Source organism: Canis lupus, chromosome 10 (genome assembly GCF_003254725.2).
Source record: "Canis lupus dingo isolate Sandy chromosome 10, ASM325472v2, whole genome shotgun sequence".
Taxonomy (NCBI): Eukaryota; Metazoa; Chordata; class Mammalia; order Carnivora; family Canidae; genus Canis; species Canis lupus.
This window is the reverse complement of record NC_064252.1, coordinates 52,060,409-52,078,653: the sequence shown is the minus strand read 5'-3', so window position 1 is coordinate 52,078,653 and position 18,245 is coordinate 52,060,409. Positions and strand designations below refer to the sequence as shown.

General features: G+C 35.9%; 1 long non-coding RNA gene across 3 annotated transcripts in view; it reads left to right on the top strand.

Moving 5' to 3' along the window:
- Nucleotides 1-18,245, top strand: part of LOC112672043 (uncharacterized) — a 176,425-nt gene that overhangs the window by 65,932 nt on the left and 92,248 nt on the right. The window contains exon 1 of one of the 3 annotated variants that reach the window (XR_003143995.3): nt 1,369-1,492. The exons of the other annotated variants lie outside the window; for them this stretch is intronic. This is a non-coding gene — a long non-coding RNA (uncharacterized LOC112672043). Of the gene's footprint in view, nt 1-1,368; nt 1,493-18,245 lie in introns of those variants that run through there. 3 annotated transcript variants of the gene reach the window in all.

Here is an 18,245-nt window from a genome sequence, read left to right as displayed (position 1 = left end):
TTTATTTGCTGATTTAAGTTTCTCTAATAAAGGGGTTTCTTCTTAATACACTTAATACACAGTTTTAATTCCTCTTTTGTGCTTTTGGCTTTCCTACATTATTTTCTTAATGCAAAATTTTGTGTCTTATTTACTAGACTGATTTCTTTCCCTATATTTCATTGAGAACACAAAGTATATGCAGTTTAAAATTGTCTTTTGTTTCTTGTAGATCATGCTCTCCTGCATGCTTATCCTATACAATTGGTCTTGGTTTTTTTTTTTTTTTTCATTTAAAATATTTTACATTTTCTATATTGTTGCTGTTTTTCTTTTCCTCTTTATTCCTTATTGAAGAACAAAAATATTTATTTACAGTTTCTATTTGAAACTTTAAGGAGAATGTCTTCTCTCTGATTTTTATAATTAGTCCTACCAGACTATATCATTTTTAGATCCTAAATTCAAGGACAAGTTTATGTGTACAGAGTCTTATCACAGTTGCATTGTCCAGAAAGCATTTACCTAAGGGAGCTTTGCTGAAATGTGATGAGATGTTCACTTCTTTCCATTTCCTGGTTCTCAGAGTATCATGAGAGAAATTTATTCCTGGATAGTTTAAAACAGTTTGAAATTCCTATTTTTCAAAAGTAGTTTATAAACCCTGTAAGTTTATAATACAATTCCCCGTATACTCTTCATGAATCAGCCACAAAATCCCAGCAGACCATAGTCAGATGCCACTTGTAGAAGTGGATGACTCCAGAATAGATATAAAAAATAAGTTATTGAGGTGACAGAGATAGGTGAGCTCTGGCTGTGTCAGTAGGCAGCTTGTGTGAAATCCTGGATTACTGCTAGATTTTCTTTTCATCCTCATAGGCTCCAAGGGTCTGATGTAGTTATTAATCATATTTGTGTGTGGAAACCATCTACTATGTTCCTTCAGTCTGATGGTGTTTCTGTTTCATAAGCATGAGTCTCCTGGGGACCCCTTTTGGATTTCAGTTATCTGCATTGTAATTAGGAGGTCATTTCTATATGAACAATGTTGTGCATGTAGTAGATACTCACGAAGTATTAATTGCTTGCTATTGACACGTGACTTTGGACATTCTTAGTCGCCAACACTATTTGAATTTTCCAGTTATTTTCTGTGATCTTTCCATGGGACATCCCCCAACTTAAATGTGTGAGTCACAAATTTTTACATATGAAGCAGATTAATTTCAGTTTCCTGGTCTCCACCTTTAGAATGCCTGATTTGGTAGAAACCAGATGGAACCTAGAAACCAGTATTTATAGCAAGACTTCAAAATGATCCTGATACGGGAGGACAGGGAAAAACTCTCTTAATTTCATAGTATTTTAAAGCTTCTGAGTGTTTCATATCACACAGAAAAACATGTGCCTTATTGAATATATTTTCCAGGTTTCTTCAAGATCTTGGGTTGTCTTGTAGCACAGCTTGAGTATGGACTGGTATGAGAACCTCCTACCTTGCAGCCAAAAAGTGAGTTCTGCTGGTCATTTTAGCTGCAGGCTGGGCTGTCAAAAGATCAGAAGTGGTAACTATTATTCTCCTGATCTGAAATGGTCTTTACCTGCAGCTGAGTAGCTCTTAGGAAGAAGTAGAATTGTCACCATATTTTTTTTTTTTTTTGAAAATAGCAAAAAGAAAATGTTCCCTATTTGATTTTTAGTGCTGAACTTCCCTGGATCCTTAGAATCAAGAGCAGGTGTGCGAGCACTGGGTGGTACTTCCCTTCACAAAGTGTGGTTTGACATGCAGAGAAAGGATAGATAATGATAAGCAATGATCCCTGAACGGAATCTCATTTTACTGCCATATACTAACTAGTACAATGTGCTGGTCTCGTAAATTAGGTTAAGTCCCTTTTTGTATTTATTAATATCTTCAATTCATAGCCATTCAGCATACCAAGTTTTACACATATGTTGCTTCCTGTGTTAAATGGCATTTTATTCATTTTCCCCCTTAAACTACTTTATATGAGACAAGGCTTCAGAGTTAATATTCTGGAAATTAATTCCTGGCTTAAGTAATATTCAATAAAATTTGTTTAGCTTCTAAGCAGAGCACCTGTCCACCATTTTCTGGAGTTTTAGAGCATCAAGACTACTTTCTGTAGATTCTATTTGTTAAAATGGGACTAGTAAGATAAATTTGTCTCTGAAGGATGAGATTAAGTCTCATATTTTCAAGTCTCAGCCCACAGAATCTTAGGCATTGCTTTGGAAAAAAAAATGCTTAACTAGGAATGGTTACTTAATTCCTAATTATATTGCTTCAAATAGTCACTATAATTTGGACTACACTTTATTAATTTAGCCAACCGTCATAGCTCTTATTACATTTATCACATTCTACCTTGTATCACAGTTACTTCTGTCCCCAGCTTTTTCTTCCCTAGTAAATATTGAGGTCATGTATTCTCTTGATATTTTTACATTTTCCCTGCACTTATATGGTCTTTTTCATATGATAGATTTTCAAAATGTATTAAATGATTTGACTGTATTTATTTCTGTTTGATTTTATTTTTAATAGGAATATTATTTATTTATTTATTTATGATAGTCACAGAGAGAGAGAGAGGCAGAGACACAGGCAGAAGGAGAAGCAGGCTCCATGCACCGAGAGCCCAACATGGGATTTGATCCTGGGCCTCCAGGATCGCGCCCTGGGCCAAAGGCAGGCACTAAACCGCTGCGCCACCCAGGGATCCCTGATTTTATTTTTATAATGATAATTCATATTTAAAAATTTTTTTATACAAACTTCCACTATCATCATTACAAATTCTCTCTCAAAGGAAGATTGACTGATATTTTGATTTACCAGATGCATCTTATAGAGGGAGCTAAGCCTACCACATTTAATTATGAATATCTAAAGAACTAGATCCTTGTAACCAGATTTCCAATTAAAGCCAAAATATACCTGACATATATGAAAATATTTATGAGAAGTGAAGCCAGTTGATTTCACTTTATTGGCAAATAAAATTCTAATTGATGAAATAATCAAGAATTAGAAGTCAGTGATATATTTTTAAAATCTATTTTACAGTTTACATCTCACATGGCATATCTATTCAATATGCCATTGTTTATTTGAAAACAACACTGGAGATAAAGTTTATTATCCATTTATATGGGGGGTTATAAAACAGAACAATATATCATCATCCATAAACATTTATTAGAAGCTTGATACAGACACAACAATGCACAGTACTATAATACAAGGAAGTGTCCATCCATCAGCTAGAGTCCCGTAGCATTGACCAAGAAAAGAGTGATCTCAAAATACTGTGTGCATATCCAGTCTGGCTTTGGTTAGCCTGGTAAACCTCATTTTGGGGTTTTTCTTAATGCCTTTCAGACTTTCCCTTGGTAAGCCATCTTGCTCTCATTGTTCTCTGTATGCACAGTGGTTCTGCCCTGTTGGTTTGTAATTGTGCAGTGGCAGGCACTTAATAAAGTGTCCCTCCTGCTAACTTTGAGCCTATTAGCAGCAGTTGTTTAGGTATTCGGTTATCATCCATCCCCCACCTATCATCCTACCCAAAAGAGTTATGCTTCAATGTGTATTGCTTCAGCGTGGATAGACCGGCTGTCCTCTAGGATCTCATTGTTGGTAATCCTGCCTCATGATTTACTTAGCTAGATAGAACTTGGTAATGAAGCCTCTCTGGAAACCGTTCATAGAGTCCTGAGCCACATGAGCCCTTGCCATTCTGTACACAATGACACATCTATAGGCTCAGTTTCTTTCAGAGTTCAAGAGAACTGAGCTACCCACTTCTCTTCCAGCTGAAGGCACCATGATGTATCTCGCTCCTTTGCTCAAATAATTCCTATGCATTTACTAAACAATAGTTGGGGTCAGACACAGTCTATATGCTTGGGATACTCACTTAAATGTAATTAAACTCTGTGCCCAAGGACTATATCATCTTGTAATTAGGCTAAAATGTGCTAAATGCTATAATAGAGGTTTGTGAAATATATTTTGGAAGTATATAGGAAGAAGGAACTCTGTCCTCTCATAAAATAGGAGGAAGAGTGAAGCAAAGATGAAACAAACATTTAGGAGGTAGACCTTATAAACCCTGTTGGCAAACACCCATTTCCACCAAAAATACAAAGGCAACTCTACGACAGGATATGTGTACCTGGTGAAAAGTCATCATAGAAGATGAATAAGGAAGCAAGCATTAGCTCTTCCAGACAGTGATTTATCTCAGTCTATCTGTAACAGAAGACCCCAGTCCCATAAATTTACCCATGAATAAAAATGTCCAAAGAGCGCAAGTAATTTCCCTAGTGTACACTACTATTAGTAACATCTTTGGGTCTAGAATGCAGATTTTTCTGACGGAAGTGTGGTTATAAAAAAAGAAGGGGACATACCTAGGGTTAGAATGATTTCAACAGTAGTAAGCCCTCCTCTCAGCCTCTGCAGAGACCTTTTTTTATACATAATAAATAGGAACTGGGATTTGGAAGTAGGTGTTTTCTTACATATCAACCCTGGGAATACTAAGTATTTGTGATGGCTAGGTCTTCCAAATTATCATTAAATTGAGAAAAGTAAGGACATTAATTTCTAGTCATAAAAACCATTATACATATCAAGTTAATGCTGATCTCAAAATTTGAATAATGCCTATGAGTTTTTCTTTTTCTTTACATAAACCAAGGGAACAGATGAAAATATCATGTCAGTTGAGAATGGTTTCAGACTTAAGTTATTAAACTTCTCTGTGGTTCCTGACATTGTTGATCACAGTCTTCCATGTTCAAAATTATTATTTATATTTACATTTTAGAATATGGTTCTACTCCTGTAGAACCTCCTGTCCTGGTTTTCTTTGACCTTCTGTTTGTGCCTTCACATCATTCCCTTTCTCTTCTCTTTCCTTAAATCTTGGTGTTCGTTAGGTCTACATCCTTAGCTCCCCCACCATTTTTTTCCCACTGTTGAGGCGGAGGTGGTCTTACCTAATGCATGACTTGTCAATGAGTTATTTTTAATTGGACCACTTTGCTAACCTAGAAAGTATCCAACTGCTTTTTCTGCTTGAATGCCCAGATGGGTCTTAATTCAAACATGTTTTTAAAACTTCCAGTATAGTTAACATACGGTGTTAAATTACTTTCAGGTGTACACTATAGTGATTGAATAATTCTACAGATATCTCAGTCCTCATCAAGAGAACTATACTCTTAATCCAAACATATTTAAAACTTGATGTTATCTTCCTCAGACCTGCTCCTCCTCCTTTGTTCCCTATCTTTGGAAATACCAACACCAACTGGTCCCACTGTCCACGTCTGAAACCTGAGAATCATCTTGGAAACCTCCCATTTGCTCACCCCCTAGTGACCACGTGCTCCAGGTTCTACCTTTGTTTGTTTTCTCTACTTTGTACACCTATTGCCGCTTCTGTTATTCATGCTCTTCATATCTTCTTGCTTGGAACACTGTAGCTGCTATATAATTAGTCTTCTCTTTGCCTATCTCTTGCCTCTCCATCCCCCTACTAAGGATCTGCAGAGACCTTTCTAATACATAAATATGTGATTATGATTCTTCAGTACCCCCTCATTGCTATAAGCCTAAAATCAAATACCTACACATAGTTACAGGGCCTTCAAAGTTTACCTCTATCCTAATCTTGCACCTTCTCATGTGCATCCTCTCACATCTTATATATATCAGCTGCTTTAATATCTGCAAACATTCTGGCTACCACCCTTTTTACTTGGTATCCCTTCCAGCTATCCTTCTTTCTACCTGTGATGCCATTCACCTCCTTCCTCAACTAATAACTTCCACTGATCTTTCAAATCCGGGACCAAACACCATCTTCCTGGGGAAATCTTTCATGATTTAAGGGCTCTGCTCCTGCTTCCTAGCAGCATCTGCTGCTTTTGCTCCCTCCATACAATTTGTTATCAGACTATAAGCTCCCTGAGGTCAGGAATTGGTCTTACTCGATTTTGTATGCTTAGCTCACAGGATAGAGTCTAGAAGATAGGCTAATGAAGATCTCATTTAAGCAAGCATGGTGAGAGAAGCAGAAAAAGAATTGTAAAAAATGAATTTCTTTAAAGATACCTCTCTGACATTCAGGTAGAAATACAAACGTGAGATTGACACTAAGTGTGAAAACTTGGAAGGTGATACAATTTGGACTGTTGTTGATTATAGAGAGGGTGTGTGTGAAGGGAGGTGATGAAGAAAGCTAGCCCTGCAGATACACTGTGACTCTCAGTAATTAGTCCCTTGAGAGATAAAATATTTATCTTAATTTAAATGAACAGGAATTTTTGTTTATAGCTGCTCAATAGCATTTTTAGTATCAGAACCTGTGCTCTTCCCTAAGGACACAGAGATGGATGAGTAAAATGGTTGCTTATCAACTAGCAGAAAGCAAGACACCTGCATGCTGCAGAGCAACGTGGGTAAGTTGAGTGTATATTTAAGAGTGACATAGAAACACAACAATGAGGCAATGCTTGTTTGCAGGGGAAAGAAGATGGTTGGAAAAATATTGTTAAGGAAAACCTCAGGGAGGAGAGGTGATACCTCCAATGACTTCAAGTGTAATGAGAGATTTATCTGCTGAAGAAGGGAAAAAAGAAAAAGAACTGCAAGAGGGAAGACACTAAACCGTATAGCCATAGGGCATATAGAGAAAAATAACCACTTCAGTAGTATTAGAACATAACTTCTTATAATCGGCATGGCTGCTTTTTCCTTTGCACAGTCTCTAGAGTGTTAGTAGGGGCCACATTTGGGACAATTGGCATGCCATGGTGAGACGTTTGGATTTATAATAGGTAGCTGTGAGAGGGTTTTACTGGGGGGAAGTGGCAAAGTCATATTTGCAATGTAGAATGGATCACTCTGGATAGAGTGAAACAGATGTACTGGAAATGAGGAAAAAGCAGAATGTTACAGGGAGAAAGAAACCCATTAAAAGACAAAAATTGAATATGAATAAGAGGAGTGGAAAAGCCACTTCCGCAAAACATTTAGGAAGTAAACCCAGCAAAAATCAGCAACTGGAATTTCTACTTTGAATGTATTTCAACATTGCATCTTTAGCTTAAGAGATCGCCTTTTTGCTTGGAGAAACTTTAACTTTGTAAAATAAAACAGCAAAGGGGTACTAAACATTCACTAGTAAGCATGGGTGCTGTTCTGCCCTCAGGTAAAATTTAGGCGTCAAGAGAAATGCACTGGGTGAACCGTCATGAAGTGTTTACAGCACTTTGCAGCCATACAGTGAGTTCCCTAGAAATTGACACTCCTCTGGGCCCTTGATTAGATAGATGTATCTGACATGGTTTATTTTTTAAATGAGTAAATGTGCCTCCTGTGAAAGCGTTCCTGAGAAGTCGTGCAGAAAGGCATTCTGATACCACATCAAGTACAATGTATACTTTGCTCATTCAATCTGAGGATTTTTTGACCAGACTGATTTAATGAGAAATGCAAGTTACTGCAGTTGAATACATAAATATCAAACATGAATATATTAATATATTTTATATAATAGATATTTTATTATTGACCAAGCGAACAAGGAAACAGTAGTGAAGTTTTAAATATCTCAAAATAGGGCAGCCCTGGTGGCTCAGTGGTTTAGCGCCACCTTCAGTCCAGGGTGCGATCCTGGAGATCTGGGATCGAGTCCCACGTCGGGCTCCCTGCATGGAGCCTGCTTCTCCCTCTGCCTGTGTCTCTGCCTTTCTCATTCTCTGTGTCTCTCATGAATAAATAAATAAAATCTGTTAAAAAATTAAATAAATAAATATCTCAAGATATTTCAAATGCCTTTAATCAAAAGATAATTTCCATAATTATATTTCCACTCATGCCTATACATGCTTTCTTTGTGTACAATTTTTAATAAACTTTAGAATGTTTCTAGGTTTACATAAAAGTTACAAAGATAGTATAAAGTTTACGTGTATCTATCACCCACTTTCCCTAATGTTCATATTTTATATTAACCATGATATATTTGTGAAAAGTGTGAAATGAACATTGGCATATTGCTATTTACTCAACTACAGGCTTGTTATATTTCACTTTCTCCACAAATGTCTGTTTTCTATTCTCGGATACAATTCAAGATTCTACTGTATTTAATTATTATGTGTCCTCTACTCTGGGATAGTTGCTCAGTCATTCTCTATGACCTTGACCATTTTGAGAAGTATTGGTCAGGTATTTTCTAGAATGTCCTTCAGTTTGGGTTTGTCTGATGTTTCCCTCATGACCAGTTTGAGGTTATGGGTTTGGGAAAAGAAAGACAACAGAAGCAAAGTGCCCTTCTTGTGGTATCGTATCAGAGGATATGTAATAGCAACATGAGCTATCACTGATGATGTTAACCATGATCACTTTTGTCAAGGTAGGGTCTGCCATGATTCTCCACTGTAAAGTGATTATTCTTTTTTTTAAAGATTTACTTCATTTACTTATTTTAAAGAGAGTGAGGTTGAGAAGGGGGGAGAAGCAAAGGGAGAGAGATAAAGAATCCCAAGCCGACCCTGAGCTGAGCATGGAGCCTGACACAGGGCCCAACCTCATGATCCTGAGATCATGACCTGAGCTGAAACCAGGAATCAGACGCTCAACTGACTGAGCTCTGGTTTCTTGTATTGGAGATTATTTAACAATCAAGATTTGGAATACCACACGTTTTTAAAACACTGTTTTCCCATTGCCTATCTTGTATTCTAGGAACAAACCACAAAAGTCATCCTGTCCTATCATTCTTGTCCAAAGAGAAGTTATTACTTAGAGAGTTTGTAAAGAATATGAATTCTGTTCTCTATTTTGGAAGTTGACTTATAACTGACTCATTGGCCTGGTGGTATTGGCATTGGCATTGTTATGTGGTTATGTAATTTTGTTATGAAAAATATTTCAGGGCCTATTCTATGTATAATTAATACCCTTTGTTTTATAGAGGAACCAAATGTAGCCCAAGTATGAAGTATATACCAAAACACACACGGTAGAAGACATTGGTTCTTTATCTCTAAGCAAGATATTTTCCATGCTTACACTCAGTGTGTTTTTACTCATACCTTTTTTTTTTTTAAGATTTTATTTATTTATTCATGAAAATACAAACAGAGAGGAGAGAGAGAGAGAGAGAGAGAGAGAGAGGCAGAGACACAGGCAAAGGGAGAAGCAGGCTCCATGCAGGGAGCCTGACATGGGACTCAATCCCGGGTCTCCAGGATCACGCCTTGGGCTGAAGGCGGTGCTAAACCTCTGAGCCACCCAGGCTGCCCTACTCATACCGTTTAAATCAGTGAGATTCAACTCTTGACTCCTTCTTGGGAAGATTTAAAAATCTCTATGCCCAGATACCACTGTTAGAAATTTTTATTTAAAAATGATCTGGAGTAGTACCTAGCAACTAGGTTTTTCTTAAAGCCTTGCAGATGATATAATGAACAACCAGGGTTGAAAGTTACTGCTTTAAATGAACAACCTCAATCCTGCAAGGCTCAGATATTGCAGATTGTTTTCTTTATTGTCACGTTTCTGAGTAATGTTTGATTTATATTGTATAACTTGACATCTCCGGTCCATCAATTTAATTTGACAAAGTTGTATATCATTTACTTTGTGCTTAGCACAAGGATGGATACCCTGGGGAGGAAGAGATTAAGAACATGAATCAGTTATAGTCTCTTCTGTCCAAGAGCTTACATTAATAGGGGGCATTGGTATGGATACAAATAAGTGAGATAAGAAGTGGAGACAGGTGAGAGCTTAAAGGAGCATGGAGTACCAGGGAAGGAAAAGGGGGTTCAGAGGAATAAGAAACAAGATCAAAAAAAAAAAAAAAACAAACAAACAAACAAACAAAAAAAAAAAAACAAGATCATGTTGACATAAATGGATAGTTTTGTTCTTCAGCTAAAGGAAGTAGTCCCTTCCTTCTGAGATTTTATTATCATCCATGGATGTCCTTTACCAAAGCTATAGAAAGCCAGAGTCCTATTATTTTGTGTGAAAAGTCCATTAGTATCATGCATTAGCTAACATGGTTATTGCCCTGGTCTTGATTAAGCTCCCTCAAGCAGGATGCTATGCAAACCATGTTAACAATGAATCCAGCTGTAAGAAAACTTATGTTATTTTTAGGCATCTTGACTGAAAATTGCTTTGTCCCATCACTGGGCAATGCTTTTATTACTGTTTTTACTGCTGGTAAATTAGATTGCATGTTGTAGAAATTATGCATAACTGCACTGTTTTTAATATTTGCTACTGTAATCATTTCTGTAATTATGATATGGAAGCTAGTGCTGCAAGCTGTTCCTGTGGATGGCTATTTCACTGAGTTCTAATGATGATATCTACTGAAAATTCTATCTGCAAAGGCTCTTCTAGCAAGTGCCTCCCTGGTGATATGAGGCAGATAAGCTTTATCAGTTGCTGTTAATGAGCTTGATTTATGATGTTGGTGGTTTAATCTGACAAGTTATTTTGGGTTTTAGACTTTTACATTCCAGCCTTTGGTATTCCTCCCCTCCCCCCACCATCTCTTGGGGGAAAAGAAAGAAACCTGTTAGAATCTAAAACCAACAGGGTAATATTATTCACATACCACATTTTCTTTTAAAAACTCTCTCCTAGGTGCAATGTCAAGTTGTGTAATACATAGTAAGAACAAGACACATGAAATTGTTAACTGAATAAAGACAAATTATTAATCATAGAATGGCCTTTATGTTTGCTCTGAGAGTTGCCTAAAATGCCACAATAAATGGGTTCATTACCAATTTTCACAAAGTGAGGTGATACCTCAGCAACTGCCGCTTCCCTGGTTGAGCTTGCTGCTCATTATTAGTTTATTCTGCTTGATTCATACTGTTGCCAGAAAATGCATATGTACACAGTGGGTAAGCACATCCCAAAAGGGCAAAAAAAAAAAAAAAAAAAAAAACAAGCCTTATATATAAATAAGGAGAGCAGTGGCCCACAGTGGTGTGATTTGTGGGTTCTCCAGTTGAGTTCACTTTTCCGCAAACCCATCCTACAAATGCCAGCCCAACTACCATGCTGTCAAATTCTACCATAGGAGCTTTGGAAACAATTTTGCTCTTTTTATCATCCTGCTAAAAATTCCAGTATTTTGGGAAACTAACACATGAAGTTTTCGCAGGTTTATTTATTTTTTTCTTTGCCCTCAAAGAATTATGTCAACCTGGCCAAAATGGAGTGGACTGTCTCCAGCTGTAGTGAATTCTTCTCCTTTGAGTTGTCAAAGTAAGAGGCTAGAGGAAATCTGTAAGCATTCAGGACTTTGGCATTTGGTCTCATTGGCATGAGACCACTAAATGGTATACATTTTTCTTCTAACTCCTAGTTTCTATCATTGCATCAGGCAAGGAATCTCTCTGAACCTTTGCCTTCCCTGTAAAGTTGACTGCCAAGGATTTCTTCATTCTCTGCAAGCTTTGTAATTCAACTCTTACTGTGTGAGAGAATAGGGTAGGCTCATATGCAGGAGAGGACATGAGAAGAGGATAAGAGAGAAAGGATCTTTGAAGAACTGCTTACTACCTTTATACAGGAGATGTTGGTTTGATTTTTCTTTGATGGATAATAATTCACCTGGAGTCATTAGAGCGTGGATGGCTATAGACTCCTCTGAGCTCAAAGGACAGTTTTTCTATCACCTGTTTGGCAGCTCTGGAGAGTGACATGCTATATGTCTTTGCCAACATTTGAAAGTCCTTTAAATGAGATGGAAATGACATCAACACAGGGAAGTCAGCTCTTGTGAGAAGCCCAGCTAAAGTTGGAAGTTTCCAAACTATTATCCACTCTTCTTGCTGCTGCCTTTTTTTTTTTTTTCTAATTGCTCCTTTATCGTAATCTGAAAAGTGAGCTGCAACCCAATTTCTGATCTTTTCTGCTGTCTTCTTCTTCATCCAATTTCCTATTTCCCTTTCTTCCTCTATGTCCTTCTCTGTATTTCTTTGTACACAGCTCTCTGGTTAAGGAGTAGATCATGGCACCAAAATGAGAGCATGCAGCATTTTCCCCTTGGGAATGATCAAGCCTGAGGTTCAATTGAAGACAGTTAAAAGAAACATTTTTTTCAGTGGGATGCCATTTCCACCATTCTTCCCCTAGAACAACACGTTGCTTTCTTTTTACGTTTCTTTACACACAAAATCTTTCTTATTTTTCATTCAGCTTTGTAAAATGCTGATGAGGGTATTGACCCAACTAAAAGCAGAGATAATTGGAGAAATTCATTTGAACGTTCACTTTCTATTCTCATTTGTGAGTTCCCTGTTTATTAAGAAAAGCAGTATTCTTCTGGCCTCTTGATTTTGTATCACTAGTAATTTTCTCCCCCAGTCTAACGATACTAAAACTGAAAAATGTTTTATGAGTTAGATCACTAACAATGACATCATTCGAACACTATCACCTAGGTAATGGAATAATTACCATAGCAACAGAGCCTTTATCTTTTAGTAGCTATAAAATTTTGACAGATGGGAGAGTCTGCAGATTTAAAGCAGGACATAAATGTAACATTTCTTAGTGGCCAAAGTCATAGTAATATCTTAGAAATTACTACCATTTCATAAAGATAAATTGAATGTGAGGTGTATATATTTCTATTTACTTCTGAACTTAATTTCACTTTTGAGTAAAAGAACATTTTCTTTGAAAAATTGAGATTAGATTATTAAATACAGGGACATTAACATAATGTTTAAAAATTATGAACTTTTAGGAGACTATAAAATTATTCTTATAAATTGAGTAGGGGTGCCTGGGTGGCTCCGCTAGTTAAGTATCTGCCTTCGGCTCAGGTCATGATCCCGTGGTCCAAGATCGAGCTCCACATTGGGCTCCCTGCTCAGCAGGAACCCTGCTTCTCCTTCTCCCTCTGCCTGCCACTGCTGCCCCTGCTTGTGTAAACTCTCTCTTTGTCAAATAAATTAATTAATTGAGTAAACATCTATGGTTCAAACTATAACTTCCATCAGATGAAAAACACTGTTAAATTATATTCTTCTTTAATTTTGACTTTACAAGTTTCAACTAACTTAAATCCTGGTTATGTTTGTGTCTGTGCATCTGAGTGTGTGTGTTTATGTTTTCCTCTCCTTCATACTTAAAGTGAATTTAATGTGCATTTTTTTAAGTGACACATCATCATATTGACAGTTTGAATTTATCACCTAGATAAAGGTGAGGCAGATCAAAAGGCCATTTATGTATTTCTTATTCCTCTACCAAAAAAATAAAGCCAAATGTGGATAATCAACTTAGTTTTTCATTCTTAATTCACTCATCTCTCAGAAAATTATTATTTAGTGGGAGAAGGGGGCCCAGTAAATTGTCTTTTATTGGACCTTTTCAAGCTTCCAAAAATACCACCAATTTCATTGCCAAAGAAGTACAGGGCATTAGAAGAGAGATTTGAACAAAAAGAGAATGCTTATTTTAGTTAAGTCTCTTTCCAGGGACTGAGGAATAAGTTCAGTAATAAGATCTTTGAGGCTTTGTTTTTACTAAGTAATATGTATATGTACATTTTAATATATTTATTAATGAAGGCCTTGAGAAAATCAGCATTAGTATATATTAATCTAACGATGTTTATAGGCAGCACTGATACTTTTAGGATTTTCTTTTCTGGCTCTTCAAATTCCCTAGAATTTTTGTAGTAACTTGAAGATTGATTATTAAGATTTTTCATGATATTAACACAAGAAGAGAATCTAGGTCTTATTAGCACACTTATTCTTAATCAGAAAATGATAATAAGATTGATTTAATTGGTCACAGCTAGAATCTACTATGTGTCTTTATGTCTTTATTGTTGTCCCTTAGAATAGAGAGAAGATCCCATTCAAATTCATTATAATGAATTGCTTTGTAGGATAATGTGGTGTGTGTGTGTGTGTGTATGTGTGTATGTGTATTAGAGATTTTTCTTTAGTTCTCTGACCACCTTTACAAACTGAATTATAACTTCTGCATTTGTTCAGGCAAGGAAATGAAGGTTCATTTTATTCATAGAGTACAGAGCTCTCCCATAAGAAGTCATGAGCAGATTGTAAAAATTAGACCTCAAGAGGTTACCTGAGAAATTGAAGTCTTTCGTTCCATGCTGACCTTGATACAAGGCTATAAAAAAGATAAAACATGGGCTTTCAAGTAAAAGAAACATATTTTAATATTTGGACCACAACTTACTGTCTATAAGGCCTTTTTTTTGTGTGTGCCTATAGTTTCTAGTTAGAAAACACAGAGAATCAGAATAATACCTACTTATTAGGATTGTTTGACAGTTATTTCATTTATAATAGGTGTAAAGTGTCTAGTAGTATCTGGCTCATAGTAGTTGTTCTCTAAATAGTGACTCCCTTCGACTTTATTTTTAGAGATTTTATTTATCTATTCGTGAGAGAGAGCACAAGCAGGGGAGGAGGAGAAGACTTCCCACTGAGTTGGGAGCCCGTCTCAGACCCTAGGATTACAACCTGAGCTGAAGGCAGATGCTTAACCAACTGAGCCACCCAGTCACCCCTATCTTTATTATTTATTATTTTATATTTTTAAATATTTTATTTATTTTAGAGAGAGAAAGAGAGAGTGGGCCTGGAGAGGTAGGGAGGTGGGAGAGAGAGAGTCTCAAGCAGATTCTGCACTGAGTGTAGACTTCGATGTGGGTCTCAATTCCATGACCCTGAAATCAAGACCTGAGCCAAAATTGAGTCAGTTGCTTAACTGACTGAGCTAATGAAGTCCTCCACACCTATATTGTTATAATTTTACAATCTCATGGTGCTAATTGTGATTAATGTGAAAATTGGGATGAGTTAAAGGAGGAAATGACCATTTGAAACCCAATCTGACATACCCACCTCCGGGACATGAATAACAATGGATGGCTAATGAACTAATACATGTCAGCCCCCCCTTGGTAAGATGTGCAAGTGAAATTCCCCTTAAGCTTATTTCTTAGGTCAGTAGGGAATATTAGGATTAGTTTCTTTATTTCAAGAAACCTTTCCCTAAAGAAATTATGGAAGATAAAACAAAAATTTCCCAATTAAAGTTGCTGTGGTTATACCTTTGGCAGGGATATTGCAAGTCCAGGAAGAGAAATGTACAGGTCCCAAGAATCAGGGTCCCCAGTACAGAGGACTGGGGAGACGAATTCTCAGGATGAAGGTAAAGAGAAGATTCAGGGTACCAGTTGTAAACTAGACCTAGAAAGCAACTAAACAAGATGGAACATGGGGATTGGAGGCCTCTAGAAGTTATGATTCAAAAGAAAAAAAAAGAAAAGTAGTAGAATTTAGAGATTACTTGATATTTGGCCATATTAACAATAGTTTCATAAATTTTACCTCTCCAAAATTAATACAACTCTTTTGAGAAGACCAGAAAGGGGACATGAGTATATAGTACTAGGCAGTTTATACAAGTTATCTATAAATGTTGAAAATTGATGACTAAAGAAATGTCAACATAAGCTTATTATTTATTTTATTTCAAAGAGACAGGTCTTAGGTTCATGAAAAAAGACATTTTGGGGTTCTTGAGAATTTACAGCTCCAAGGGGCAGTGAGAGAATTTACGATTGTACCTTTCTAAAGTGACTATTCTAAGATAAGGAAAGATGGTGCAAATACTTAAGAATAAACCTCTGTAAAGTATAGATAGATGAGACTGAGGATTGAATGAGAGAGAACTTGATTTCATCGGAGGCTAATAAAACATTGAAACCAAAACAGAAAAGAACTTACTGAAAAGGAAAATTCAGGCCGATATCATTCATGACTACTGAAGCAAAACTACTAAACAAAATATTAGCTATTATATAAGGAATACATTTTAAAACTATGGGCTTAGTCCTGGAAATGAATAGTTAAGTTTAGATTTAAGTATCTATTAATGTAATTTATCATAAAAACAGATTAAAAGAGAAAATCCACATGATCATTGCAATAGTTCTTAAAAAAAGAAAAAAGCATCCAATAGAATTTAACACCAATTCATCAGTAAAAAAGAAAAAACAAAATTAGAAAGCCACTAAGAGAAATTTTCATTTCCTAGTAGAGGATATTTACAAATTCTATGGGAATATCATAATAATGTAAACATTAGAAGCATATCTATCATTGTTAGCATCACATATAAAAGAATTATAAGAATAAGTATAAATAAAATGCTCATGAATTTTATGAAGAAAATTGTAAAACTTTATTAAAAGACATTAAAGATGACCTACATAAAAAAGAAATATCATGTTCATTAATAGTTTCAATATCACAGAAGTAGTATTTCTCGTTAAAGTAATCTATATGTTCAATAAAAATCCAAAGAAATTCTGACAGGGATTTTAATGAAATTGGACAAGCTGACTCTAAAAGTAATATGGAAAAAAGTCAAGAATAACAAGATTTTCTTAAAAAAGAATAGAGTAAGAGAGGGATCCCTGGATGGCGCAGCGGTTTGGCGCCTGCCTTTGGCCCAGGGCGTGATCCTGGAGACCCGGGATCGAATCCCACATCGGGCTCCCGGTGCATGGAGCCTGCTTCTCCCTCTGCCTGTGTCTCTGCCTCTCTCTCTCTCTCTCTCTCTCTGTATCTGTCATAAATAAATAAAATATTAAAAAAAAAAGAATAGAGTAAGAGGACTTGTTTTATAATAAATATTATTATTAACCTATTTTAATGAATAGAGGGAATACTGATAGAAGAGTAGATTAATAAAAAAAACAGAGTAGAAGGCCCAAAAGCATACTTCCCAAGTTTCCATATGTGGAAACTTGATCTATATAGTTCAATGGAGAAAAGATTTTGGAAATTGTTAGAGAATAATATAATACAGAGAGGTAAAATAAAATTTGCGATTTTATATAATACCCAGAACCAGTTTAAAATGTTTGCATACAGGCACCTGTTGGTTTATTCCGTTGAGCATCCAACTCTTGATTTCAGCTCAGGTCATGATCTCAGGGTCATGGGATTGAGCCCTATGTTCGGCTCTCTGTCCTTGGTGTGGAGCCTGCTTGTCCCTCTCCCTCTGCTCCTGCCCCTGCTCACTTGTTCTCTCTCAGATAGATAGATAGATAGATAGACAGACAAACAGACTTTTTAATTTTTTAAAGTGATTGTATAATCTAAATGTGAATCTTAGAATATAATTTAAGGAGTTATCTTTGTGATTTAAGGATTAATAAGAATTTCTGAACTAAGAAACAAAAAGCACAAAACATCAATAAAATGTGGTGAGCATAAGTGTATTAATTATCTTAGCCTATCAAAATACACCATTTAACAAGTAAAAAATATATATATATCTATTAGAAGAAGATATTTACAAAATCTAATTACCAAATGACTGGAATATAGAATATGTGAAGTGCTCCTCTAGATTTATGAGGAAAGGATTTAAAAAAAAATTAAAGATGGGGAAAATAGATTTATATTTTCTTATAAAGTTAGACATATGCTTATCATATTACTATATGATTCCTTGATATTTACTCAATAAAAATGAAAACTTAAGATCATATGCCACTTGATGGAATGAGTACTGGGTGTTATACTATATATTGGCAAATTGAATTTATCTAAAAAATTTTTTTTAAATCACATACCAAAAACTTGCAAGTGAGTATTCATAAACCAGAAATAACAGGAATGCCCTCCAGTGGGTGAATGGATAAACAAAATATGGCATATCCATTAAATGGAATACTACTCAACGATTAAGAGGAAAGAATTGTTGATATATGTAGCTACTTATTTTTTTTTATGTAGCTACTTAGATGGATCTCATAGACATTATATGAATGAAACAAAATCAAATCTCAAAAGGTTATATACTATGTGATTTAATTTTTGTAACATTCTCAAAATTGCAACATTATAGTGATAGAGAAAATATCCTTGGTTTCTAGGGATCACAGTTGTTGGAGGGAGACTGTAACTGCAAAGGCATAGCCCAAGGGAATTTCTCTGGGCTGATCAAACAGTTCTATATCCCTATAGTGGTAGTGATTAAACAAATCTATATTTCATAGAATCCCCCCCCCCACATACAAACACACATAAATGAATGCATAGAAAAACAAAATCTGAAGAAGATATGCAGTATATTTAGTATGGCACTGCCATTATGGAAGCCAGCTTGAAACATCTCC